This window comes from Schistocerca nitens, chromosome 5 (genome assembly GCF_023898315.1).
Source record: "Schistocerca nitens isolate TAMUIC-IGC-003100 chromosome 5, iqSchNite1.1, whole genome shotgun sequence".
In the NCBI taxonomy this organism is placed as follows: domain Eukaryota; kingdom Metazoa; phylum Arthropoda; class Insecta; order Orthoptera; family Acrididae; genus Schistocerca; species Schistocerca nitens.
In genome coordinates this window covers 323,142,714-323,156,194 of record NC_064618.1, presented here as the reverse complement: position 1 = coordinate 323,156,194, position 13,481 = coordinate 323,142,714, and the positions used below count along the sequence as shown (strand labels likewise).

Below are 13,481 nucleotides of genomic sequence, written 5' to 3'. Positions count from 1 at the left end.
GCGACCGTATTTTTTTGTTTGTTGTCTTTTCTGTTTTAAGTAATTTTCGTTACTTGGGAGGCAGCAACTGCGTTACGTGGACTTTCGCTTCAAAAGAATGCTATTTAAAGATTTAACAAGTCGAGCGAACGCCTTAGCAAATCTTAAGGGCTTCATGAAGACCGATTTGTGTTAGAATTACGATACTGAATCAGACTCTTACTAGTCTGATAAAAATGAAGAGGTATTTTCCTTTCGGAGTGGCACGTAACTGGAATAGTAAGAAATCTGAAGATAGTTTTTTTTATGACCTTCCAATTTTTCTCATGTAGAAGACTAGGCGGAAATCCGTTGAAAAATTGAAAAATAAAATTCCAGAGGTGTATAAAATCGTGTTTAAATATGTGGCGATTGTGGGAACACGTTTCATCTGACATACCATTGTTGGTTTTGAACCAACAATGAAACTGACTGAAGAACAAAATATTGAGTATAATTTTGTTCTTGCAAAGCAGTGAGGAGATATATTGGAAATTTTGAAACCGTGTATTTTTATTATAACTGACATCTTAATTTCTAATGAAAGGTTTTGGACTTTATGAAAGTATGTTATCTTCCAGTTTGTTATATGTTAAATATACCCGTTTTCTGTCGTAAAAGAACAGTCGACGTATTGGAAACATCGATGTATTTTTTCAAATTATCGCCGTAACATTCAGGCTATGATACGATATATTGCATCGAAATAACATTATTCTACGGCCATCCTTACGACTACCAAGGCGACTTTATTATTTCCAATGTTTTTTCCCCATTTCATTGGAGTACCTTTCAGTAAGTGAAATGATTGTAAGCTTAATGAAGGCTTCGTAAACGATAGTTTCGAGTGTGCTGTTGTCTACGTCCCCACTTAAAGTATTTGGCTATCTACAGGTAGTGGTCGATGCCAAGCAACATCGTACCTTTCAACCAATTCAATTAATTGTGTAGATCGTTTATTAAGGTTTCCTTGGTACATGTCTGTTAAAGTATCTTGTATTCTTCTTTCTTAAACTGAGATCCACAGACAGACCATAAAGGGCACGTTCTCCTGTCGGTGGAGCTTAGTTTTGGTTGATATGCTCCATTGTCAATTTTGCTCTCGTAAGTGACGTAAAAAATGTTCTCGCATAACTTTATTGATTTTACCTGAGTTTTAAAGTGGTATGCCAGGGAATCTTCTATTTGTGGCAGGATATCCACGCATGGACGTATTTCATTTAATCGATATATGTGATGGATTTCCCACACACATTTAATGATTGAATGCACATTTCTAAATCGATCATGTACGTTATATGAATAATGAACAACGTCCAAGTGCGGATGGAAGAAGTCCGTCATCTTGCACGTAACAATATCTCTGTTTTCTCGTTTCCTTTCTTTTTCTGTAGAGATCGTCATATTACTTCAAGTACGTAGATGTCGGATGTTGTTATGAAAAACATTTGTGACCTTGTCTATGTTACCAAAACGGGTTATGTTATCTCACATATGTGTATAGACTCTTTCTATATTCCTGTACTTTTCACACAGATGGTCCAAAGCACTTTTTTTAAAGTTTAAAAAACGAAACGTACGTAAGAGGATAATTTGTCCAACTTGGAGTGGTACCTCAACGTCAAAATATAAGGACGTCTGGTCAATATTTAGCTGTTGATGTTTTGCAGAGATACGCTCATGTTGGATGAGCGCAACAGAGTGGTACATTCTAGTCTGATACAGTATTCGCAGCGCCATGAAGTTATGGATAAGTTTTATGTAGGACATCATGTTTTTATGTAGTGTTGTTAGTTGATGCCGCGCGGGATTAGCCGAGCGGTCTCAGGCGCTGCAGTCATAGACTGTGCGGCTGGTCCCGGCGGAGGTTCGAGTCCTCCCTCGGGCATGGGTGTGTGTGTTTGTCCTTAGCATAATTTAGGCTAAGTAGTGTGTAAGCTTAGGGACTGATGACCTTAGCAGTTAAGTCCCATAAGATTTCGCACACATTTGAACATTTCTTGTTTTGTTAGTTGATGTCCCTACACTTGTACAGTACATATGTGGGCGCGCATTGAATTTGATGTCAATAATAAGAAACTGTTCGGGACGTGCTGTATCATTTATTAATTTCCACTCGTTTGCATCTTCTTTTCAGCAGACTAAATCTTCGGCTCTTACGACACAGTGTGTACTAAAGCAATTTATAGTGATAATTGTCATGGAAAATCTGTACTTTTTCTAAAAGTTGCTATTGATAAAATCTGAGATGAAATGTACAAAACACAAGTGTTTTTATTTTCGCAGAACATGTCTACTAGTAAATAAACTGTGAAGCATTAACATTATACTGATAACATTTACTCCTTGAATGTTTCAGATACGCCAATTGGCGACTCATCCTGGGCGATAGAGTTGCTGCTTGAACCATCCCACTCGACGGTAAGTACACACAAAAAAAGTGAAGTCTGCAACGCTCGCCAATCAGTAACAACGATTTCTTATATTCAAATAGCTCTTGCATCTACTTGCAAATCAGTTGCTGTAGAGTAAATAGTCTCTTCTACCCCAGTACGGACAGGATTTCTGGTACAACAATTACGACCTTAAGGATAAAATTAACTTTAAAAACATTCGCTTGGCTCCCTGTCTTGTGCAGTCGTATTCCACAACTCGTCCCCCCGGTCAGCAGCAAGTTGTTTATCAGGAGTCTACATGTTAAGTGTAACTGTTGGTGCAGGCGTCTGTGACGGAAGCTTATAAGGTGCAACGTTTTGTTCGGTTGTTGCTAACGACGAGAGAGAAGTGAGATCATGAAGTCTCTGTGCCAGCACAGTGCTACTTCCGTCAAATAGCACCAAAGGACTACATAGCTTAACGTACCTACGTGACTGACGGATGACCATCGACAGTGACACGTCCATGAGATATTGTGGGAAGGTTTGGGATTTAACCGAGGGTGTAAGCGCACAGTCTGACGACCAGAAAATGTATACCACCGTCACGCCTCCGCCGTCTTTGCAGGTCAAATATTACTGTACACCGTTCTGTGAGACACGATCTCAGACAGCTGTCAGCAAAGCACAACAGGCTGCGTCAACGTTGACTAAAAGCTCCTCTTGCTTAGAACTGCAGCAACGCAACGGTGTTGACATAGAAACGGTTTCGTGGGTTGGTAGTGGCAGGCGTTTGAAACCCGTCAACGGACTCAAGGGAATCAAGTTGTCTGTCGAGTGCCACTGCGTTGACGGACTTAACGACCTCTGTTGCGGAGCCAGATATAGTACACAAATGTGGATATTCTACGATCTTACGAAGGCACCCTCAGCAAAGAAGTTTGTACGGTAAATATTGCAATATGATTCCCCAAATTCAAAACCTATCTTACCACCGCCAGTTGAAAGCCTGTCGCTACTTTTATACTTCAATCTGTGAACTCAGAAAAGACTATCACCAGTTTTCAGTGCCATGAGACATTTCCCTGACCCATAAGTAAACAAATGTAATCAGACTACCCTAGCTTTAAATTTCGTTCTGACAAAGAATTTTTTCATAGTTTAAAGGAATACTTAAAGAGGGATTTAATCTAAACCAAGCCAAGACAAATTTGAGATCATAATCCCTCTATCAGATCTGATGTAGCTACTCGCTCTCTGTGAATTACGCCTCATAGGTGTGGTTAGTGTAAAGCAGTATCCCACAAAACTCAATAAATCAAAAAGATTTGAGCTAATGTGACAGCAATAAACCGAAATCATCGCTGCAACCATGTGCCTTGAAATTTCACTGCAACGCCACTCAGCTGCATAGATGAAAAATTCATTTAAAAATAATAGCGTCATCAATGCCGAAGCCAGTGCATTCTCTCTCCACTCGAAATATAATGTAAGCGAAACGTAGCTTATTTGAGAATGTAATTCTTAAATGAATGCGTGTAAAGATTTGAATAAGGCTTAGAGCAGTGAAAAAAAGAGTTCATAAGTATCTCACATTACATGAGTACTGAATATATAGTACTCAAAAATGAATAAAAACATCCTCACGTTTCACATACATGTCTGTCGCTCCCTTGAATCTGAGTATTTGGAGAGTTCAAATCTCAATAGAGCGAGCTGCACAGAGTGAGGCAGTACAGTGTCAAGGCTCTGGGCTTGCATTGCGGAAGACAGTGGTTTGTATTCCAATCTACTAAATCGATTAATGCGAATTCCGCGACGGCTCCTTTTGAAAGAACGTGGGCCATTTACTATCCCATCCTCTCCCAGTCATAACTTGTCTTCAGTCTCTCATGACCTAGTCGTCTATGGGGGGTTAAACCGTAATCTTCCACCGCCTCTTTTTTATCCCTACATGTCAATAGAGCCTCAATACATCCAGTGAAGTGAGATGAATGACAGTGTTGTTGTAGCAACGTAAACCTACTCTGTTGAATATAACGCCTATTATATCAGGAGTCTTAAACGGGTTGCGTGATAACTAAGTATACGGTAAGAGCAACTTGCAGTTATTTTTCAGTTACATTTAAAGATGTGTAGCGCAACCAGCAAAAATCATTCAAAAATGTGCGCCAATCTAATTTCTCTTGTGATATAATAAATAACTAGTGCAAAACATGAAAGCACAGAGGTGGTCAGCGGTCATTCGGTTCAGCACAACAATAATTACGGCAAGGTACTGATAAAACTATAAGAGTTTCAGTGTGTTCGACATGCTTCTTCAGTTTCTGAGTTCAGTTGTTGCTGCTGGCGAGTTTTGTATGGTAGCGCCATCTGGACGTAGCACCACAGTAATCCAATTAATACTTCTGTTCCACACACGCTGGACCTTCTGATTATACGCTATTACAATGCCTGTGTTGTTCATTAGTACAATACAATATTCTTTGGGACAGGCACTGCGCCAATTACAACCGTTGTGAAATACATGAAATGTATTTGCAGTTGCGAATGTGGACAACCATCATCTGTATTCAGAAGTGACCGCAGTGAAAACCTGTGCCGGGCCGGGACTCTGATCTGGATTTCCCGCTTACCGTGAGCGATCGCCTTACCTTTAGACTATCCGAACACTAATCACGGCCAGACACAAACTTTCATATGTCGTCAACCATGTGTCTACAACCTGCACTTGTATATCCATTATGTATATTCCTGTAATTGTAATTGAAAGTCGCTTCCCCGCCGTCAGCGGGTAAATACGATATTGCAGTGGCTGTGTTGTTCGGATGTGCGATGCACATTCTTTTGGACATTCATGCATGTACGGCCGGAGGTTGTACGCACATGAGTGAGGACATGGAAGTTTGGGTCTGGCCGTCAGTCGCGCTCGGATAGTCTAAGGGTAAGGCCACCAATCGCGATAAGCGGGAAATCCGGGTTCGTGTCCCGGTCCGCCACAAATTTTCGTAGCGGTCACTTCTGAATACACATGATAGTTGTCCACATTCGCAACTGCGAACACATTTCATGTATTACAATTATATGTGGTATTCTTTGAGGGACTGTCTCACACAAGATGGATTTCTTAATGCCTTACTTTCATAAAGTCGATATCAAAATCGTTGTTTATTTGTTTAAGCTCTTAGGAGTCTTCCGTTCTCCCTTGTGTTATTTCAATGTCTGGCAAATTCCGATGGCGAGTCCATTAAAATCGATATGATGTCAAACTGATTGTGGAATCAAAACTTTTTCGAAGTGCTAGTGTGAATATCTTGCGGTATATTTTGATCCTTATAAATCATGACATGGGGAACCATTTATGTAAGTCACTCATTGTATTTTGCACCTCAAACAAAAAGAGAAACCTGGACGGGGGACTGACACCTACGCCACCAAAAAGTTTAATTAAATAAAAACTCGACAAAGAGAACTGTTACGCCAATTTCGGGTTAGACAAATTATACATGAAACTAACAACTCTTCCGCATATTTCACCTCTCTGATTACAGTGTAGTCACAAGCAAAGCAAATCATATCAAACTGGATAACTGTTGTGGGACTTGTGAACTCGAGAATAACAGTTACAGTCATCAGCATTCATTTTTTGGATGGTGCGGAGTGAGTTCTGTGACAAATAACATTTGACTTGTAATGACATTTATTGTACGGGGACCTACCATCCCATAACTCTCTAATGGATACAAGAGCCAGAAGAGATAAATTCCAACCATAAAATACTAACGTAAAGAGTCGCACCTTTACATTTCTTAGCTAATAAAGACACTCATACCACTAGTAATAAGAAAAACACGCTTCAGATGAACAATTTCAGTTCGACAAATAGCTTGTTGCAGTATTGCAGGGGTAAGAAAGCGCAGAAAAGAAGGTATTGACAAAAGAAGATACTGCACACGCAATAGCTGCACTGATGCAATATAAGCAGAGACACCTCACGGCGAATTGCAATACAACGTGTAAGTAAGCTGCTCAGGTTCTTATGTTGGTAACACCACATAGCACTCTATATGAAAATCACAGACTGTGTTGTGTGCAGTCTGTGGCTGGTTTGCATTGTTGGAATATTTGCTATTGTAGTGTTGGTCAGTTGGATGTGAACAGCGCGTAGCTTTGCGCAGTTGGAGGTGAGCCGCCAGCAGTGGTGGATGTGGGGAGATAGATGGCGTAGTTTCCAGAGTGGATGATCTGGACATGTGTCCATCAGAAAAAGGAAATTTGTAAGACTGAATGTCTTGAACTAATATATAAAGTTCAAGACATTCAGTCTTACAAATTTCCTTTTTCTGATGGACACATGTCCAGATCATCCACATGTCCATATATATATAATGACTTTTGAACACTATTAAGGTAAATGCATTGATTGTTCTCCATAAAATCGTTCATTTGCTAACTATGTCCATCGGTAGTCAGTGCCTTCAGTAGTTTGAATTTTTTATTTAGCTGGCAGTAGTGGCGCTCGCTGTATTGCAGTAGTTCGAGTAACGAAGATTTTTGTGAGGTAAGTGATTCATGAAACGTATAGGTTATTGTTAGTCAGGGCCATTCTTCTGTAGGGATCATTGAAAGCCAGATTGCGTTGCGCTAAAAATATTGTGTGTCAGAAAACATTGTGATAATCAGAAAAAGGAAAGAGAGAAATGTCTGGGTACGTTCAGTTTTGCTCAGCTGTTTGAAAATCAAATAACGTAGAGCTTTTCCAGCACTGTCATTTATAAATTTTTCTAAGGGGATGTTATAAACGTAGTAGACTATGGTATCATCACTACATTTTCACGTGGTACGATCCACATGAATTTTCAGACAAAACAAGCACTCCAAAATTGGTCAATTAATCCCCCCAATTTATATTAAATTCTATGCGAAATCCATCTGCGTCGTTCACAAGGGAGATAGACACTATGAAAGCACGTATTCGACCTATAGCACGTCTGGTTCACAACCCATACTGTTCACCTCACAAAAAAGTATCCTGAAATTGAACCATTAATCAACAATCTGTGTAAGAATAGGAAGCAACACATTTTGTGTCGTATGAAGGGAAAATAAAATGTCATTAAAGCATTCAGACAATGCCCGGATATACTCACAGAAGACGTTGTCAGCTTCTACTGGGTTCAACTGCATCCCAGATGATGTGGTCTGGCTTTCATTTATACCGTGCCCGCGTGAGTGCGTGCTCCTTTTGCCATCCAGTACCTGACTAACCACGTAGGTTAGTCCTCTACCTGTCCCGTAGGGGCTAGAGATGTCCCAGCGTTGGATAAATATTCTCACGGATCTTCTCTGCCTTGTTATTGTGTATGCAGACACAGAACCACACACACACACACACACACACACACACACACACACACACACACACACACACACACACACACACACACACACACACACATATTGCTCAGTTACTTTGAGAACACAGGCGGAACGGTTAAGAATAAACATTTTCTCATCTACGATTACTATGATAATACAGGAAAAAGAAGGGATTCCTCCAGTTGTATTGACCTCTTCCGTCTTTATCGAACGTGAGAGCTTATTTCTGTATTGAGTTATGAACCATGTCAGCACATTAATAGGCGATGTGTTTCACTAACAGTAACTGTTTATTAACATGTATTAATGTCTACAACTTTAAGTACCAATTCTCCTGTACAACCTCATGTATACATTGTGATACTCTCTGTTGTAAAGAGCCCGTCACTATGAAAAGAAGTAACTGACACAGCTTCAGAACAATAACCACATGAGATTATTTTTTTAAATATCGTTAGTTCGTTATTTACTTTTTTTCTACTGTAAGATGTTAATCGCTCGCAGTTTTCATCCTCCCCATTAGATAAGCTGCTTTTAAACATATTCATTCCTAAACCAAATGGTCACGCAAAGGTCAATACGTTCTGGGATTATCTGGTAATTATATAAAAAATTATGTAAAACATTTGTTTTTGATACAGCCTACACCGTCCGTCGAAGAAGTTCCGAAACTAATTTTGTTCCTGGCGTACAAGCGACGTCAGTGCAGTGTCTATGTTGGCAGCTTGAACCAGCAACTGTGAACAATAGATCTGTAATCAATCAGTGAGATGTGAGCAGACAGTTGTAAGTAGTGGACGTGTGTCTACTTTGTTGTCACAGACTGCAATGGAGCAACATCTCTACATAAAATATTTGGGGCATTCCCCAGAATACTTTGAAGAGGAGGGAAAAAAATGTTGAAAGTTTGTCCAACGCACCTTCACTTCCTAACAAACACAACGGCGGCTTAATTGAAATGAAAAACACGGATAATTCTGTTATGGAAACAAGTCAACACTGGCGACGAGACTGGGTGTCACCAGTGGGACCCTACTATTAAATGGTAAGGTACATATCGAGGTTGCCTGGTGAACAGGAAAGGTATCGCCAAAACTGCAGCTGCACCGGGAAGATCTTCTTTTTAATGACTTTCATTGAAGCAGGATTCGAAAACAAACAAGACTTCATCTGTGTTTGTAGATCTAGCAACGGCTTATGTGACTGTGTGGAAGCAAGGGGGTTCATTCAAACTTTGAAAAGTAATACCATGTTTTAAAACTGGGAGCCTCATCAAAGCTATGTTAAGCAACAGAAGCTTCCAAGTTCTAATGGGCAATAACATGAGCCCTCTAATGAAGCTTAATAATGGCCTTCCACAAGGATCAGTGCTAGCTCGTCTTCTGTTTTCCTGTATAAAGCAGACATGCATGAGACAACACCGAGGGACAACACCGAGGAAGTTTGGAGATACTGACCGTTGGGCTCTGGCTACGACACTCAAAGACCTGTGCGTTACATCGAGTCTGTCTTGACCAGACCTACACATTTTTGGCAAATACCTCCGTAACTGGAGGTTACAGCCAAGTGCTGCCAAAACAGAAGTCACCAGCTTCCACTTTCACAAGTTCGCAAACAAGGGAATAAAGGTATATTTTGAAGAGAAACAGATGTGCCTTAAGGAAGTCTACGTTATTTAGTGGCAATTGTTCACAGCACGGTCACTTCCAAAGAGCAGTTGCTGAAAACCGTCACTGAGTAAAGAAACAACTTGTTGCAGAAACTTTGTGACAGTACATGCAGATCATCAGCTCCAACACTAAGGACATCTGCTCTTGAACTGGTGTATCCTCTGGCAGAATATTGCGCTGCAATCTGGATCGAAAGCCAATATACAGACCCGTCGACACGCAGCTCAACCAGACTACAGGCATCGTCACAGCGACAATCAGAAACACTCCAGATTCATGGCTGCCTATTCTCAGTCATGTAGTTTGTAGCACAATTCAGTCACCTAATTTATAAAAAAATATTTGCCTTAAAGTTTGTCGTAATGTAACCATGATTTGCAAAAACTATATGGAAAGTATTATATATGTGATAGTGCTTTGCTAATGTATGTTTGTAACGTATGGAAAGAAGTATGTGAAATGTATGATTTACTAAATAATATTTTGTCATGGATTAATGAAATGAAAATGTTCTTCCGTGTAATTTTAAATATTTCTGCAAGTTGTCATTTGTATAAAGTGGTACACATTTAGGGACAATGTGTAGGATATGTGTTGTGTAAAAGATGGCGTGCTTTTGTACTACAGGAAGTTACTGTCTGGAGTGAAAAGGTAGCTTGGGGTTTTGGCGCACTAGCTATAGAGCGAGCAGGAAAGAGAGGACGCAGCAGTGAAAGAGGCGGCACTCGGACGGAGCAGGCGATGCCTTGCCTGGAAATTGTTGCACACTAGCCTCGGATGACGCCTGCTGAATTGTTACGATTTTGGAACAAGTTGTTGGTCTATGTTATGGACGTTAAAACAACGCCAAGAATTATTAAGTAGTCCATACTTCAGGCATCGCCTGTTCCATGCTTCAAGAAACTTGAACGCCATACCATGGGTAGCGTACCCGCCATTACTATCCGCCGCACCCAACGACTACAGCCAACAGGTCACAAAATGAGTAATTACAATTATACAAGCGTCGACCATTAAAGAATTAATTTTTTTTGAATAATTATTGTGTTAAACATAAAATTTGGTTCACCGTGTTATTTTATTCATAATCATTCACCTATGTAGAGTCCTTTCCTGTTGTTTGATTATTCCGAATAAACTTGTCATAAAAACATCTGAAGTTTTTTATTCAGTATCCACAAGCACTAATTTTCATCTTTGAATAAATTTCAGAAAATAAGTGTTGTGGACTAACTTCAAAAGTGCAAGTAAAAGTACTCTACGGTTTACATAGTAGAAGCCGCACGGAGTGGCCGCGCGGTTTGAGGCGCCATGTCACTGATTGCGCGGCCCTTCCTGCCGGAGGTTCGAGTCTTCCCTCGGATGTGGGTGTGTGTTGTTCTTAGCATAAGTTAAAGTAGTGTGTTAGTCTAGGGGCCTATGACTCCAGCAGTTTGGTCTCTTACGAATTCACACACACTTGAACATTTATGTAGTAGAAGTGCTGATGTGACATTTTTGCTTAAGTATTGAAGTAAATGTTTCCAGACGAATTTAAATATTCTAATATTCTTACTCCCTTTGTGGTGATAAATAAGGTGAAAGTGAGCAAATAAGTTTTGATAAAAAGACAAACTTGTCATGCATAAATACTGAGGTTTTGCAACGTTACGTTTTGAGTAAAGTAAAGATAAAATTCTTTCAGTTATAAATGAATTTCAGTGAAGTACAAAGAGTTATAAAAAATTGCTTACGTGGCTCATTAACCCTGAAGTAGAGTCGCTAAAAATTCTGAGTGACGTTATTGAGTGACCACGCCCTGCCTTTGATAGATCACTTGTTACGAGAAAGGTATAAACAAAGTATCTTAATAAATTTAAATGTGTGTATTATGCTATTTGAATATTTAAGTATTTAATTTGTTGGTTATACAAAACGCAAACAGTGTCCCCCCCCGCGGCTAAATTTTTTTAGCACATGATTAAAAATTCGTGGCTTTTCTAGGTCAAAACTATGTCTGCGGGTGTAATAGGTAAAGAAATCCTGTATCTTGCTCAGAACCATATCCTCAAAAGTTACATTTATTTGTGAAGTTGTTTAGGGCCAGCAGGAAAGTAGGCAGAATACAGTTATTCCGCTTCTCTGAAACTTAACCATTTCTTTGCCTAGATAGACTGGAGACCGTAAATCCATCAGACAAACCAGTTAATGAACTTGGTACGGAAAGGTCCTAGATTCAGTATTATTCCATTTTACTGCGATTCTTAGGAAAAGAACTGCTAGTCTGACTTCCATATTCATTAGTCATACATAACGGCCAAATCCTGTAAAAAGGGGTAACATTTTACGACAGTTGCGGAAAGTAGGCATGTTTATGACGTGATACTACATGCACAATTTCTTGTATAATACCGTTACACGTGGATTTTCCAGTGACAGGCCTATTTGTTCAGTCGCGATATAGTATTATAAATTGCCCCGTGAAGCGGCTCTCAAGCGGGAACTTAGAAAAACAGCAGGTGATCCTTACCTCTATACACGAGGGCATTTCAGTACTCAGTAAAGATAGACTTCACTCCGGTGCCCACCTCTACATGATACATTAATCTCTGGTGGACAACAGAGCAACAGCAGCAACATGGACAGAAACATAGTACAACAATGTTATCCCGTAACAGCTGAAGTGCCGTGCATCTCGGTCGGGCCACCAGGGTTTGAAGAGCACCACAACATCTGGTCTGCATTCAATACAATGACATTTGGTGGAAGACGTGTTGACTCAATGTACAAATGGGGATTAACAACATCGCCCAGTTGTGGCTGTGGTGCAGAACGACAAACTGTCCAGCATATCATACGTACGTGTCTAAATCGATGCTTTCCTGGCGATTCAGAGGAGTTCCTCTCAGCAACTAGGAGATCGGTTGTGTAGTTTCGGCAGTTGGACATAAACCTGTCACCTTCTGAGCTTGGTAGACATCGTAAATTTAATCAACTTACAACCATGACTTACTTTTATTTGTATAAATATCTGTATGTGTACTATTAAAGAAAAATATTTCCTTTTATGAAGTGATTCCAGCCATACGCCAAATAAGTCACATGAAGGGTCAAAGCTTTGATGATATAACCATCTTCCAAAACGTTGTTACGCACGAGTTGAATAGCAGCTGAAAGATCCTTTCTGACAGTTGCACAGGATTGTATGAACATGGTTTGCATTGAAATCTAGTGGGGGGAGCCAACGCAGAACATCTGAAGCACTAAAATCACCATGCTTACATTTCTGTTTTTTATTAATCCAGTCTGTAAACATTTTGCACTGGCCACACGCACGCAACACCTATCGTTGAGGCTGTGGAACACCATGGCAAAAGCTTCGAGTGGCATGGCGTTCCAAATCGCCGTCAAATTCCGTTTAATCTATTCAGCATCCTTAAAGTGGGGACCGATCAGGGTATACGGTGGGAGGGTGGGTCTGAGGACTATTCTCCATCTTTTCACCAAAAGCTGACACTACACTGGGCCGGGAAACTAAGAATAAACACTCACCATCGCGTATCCTGTGTTTTGTTCCCACCCACTACAAGAAAGCACTTCCAGGAGAGGAAACTTCACTCTGTAAGTTACATATTGCACTACTGGCCGTTAAAATTGCTACACCACGAAGATGACGTGCCACAGACGCGAAATTTAACCAACGGGAAGAAGATGCTGTGATATGCAAATGATTAGCTTCTCAGAGCATTCACACAAGGTTGGCGCCGGTGGCGACACCTACAACGTGCTGACATGAGGAAAGTTTCCAGCCAATTTCTCATACACAAACAACAGTTGACCGGCGTTGCCTGGTGAAACGTTGTTGTGATGCCTCGTGTAAGGAGGAGAAATGCGTACCATCACGTTTCCGACTTTGATAAAGGTCGGATTGTAGCCTATCGCGATGGCGGTTTATCGTATCGCGACATTGCTGCTCGCTTTGGTCGAGATCCAATGACTGTTAGCAGAATATGGAATCGGTGGGTTCAGGAGGGTAATACGGAACGCCGTGCTGGATCCC

The 13,481-nt window shown here is 40.4% G+C and overlaps 2 protein-coding genes across 2 annotated transcripts in view; both read left to right on the top strand.

Moving 5' to 3' along the window:
- LOC126259349 (myosin-IIIb-like) overlaps positions 1-13,481 on the top strand; it is a 610,509-nt gene that overhangs the window by 160,422 nt on the left and 436,606 nt on the right. The window contains exon 3 of the mRNA XM_049956066.1: positions 2,378-2,439. The gene's annotated coding sequence lies outside the window, so the exon portion shown is untranslated. The remainder of the gene's footprint in view (positions 1-2,377; positions 2,440-13,481) is intronic.
- The window catches only part of LOC126260427 (uncharacterized protein DDB_G0271670-like), a 172,023-nt gene that overhangs the window by 241 nt on the left and 158,301 nt on the right, over positions 1-13,481 (top strand). The window lies entirely within an intron of this gene.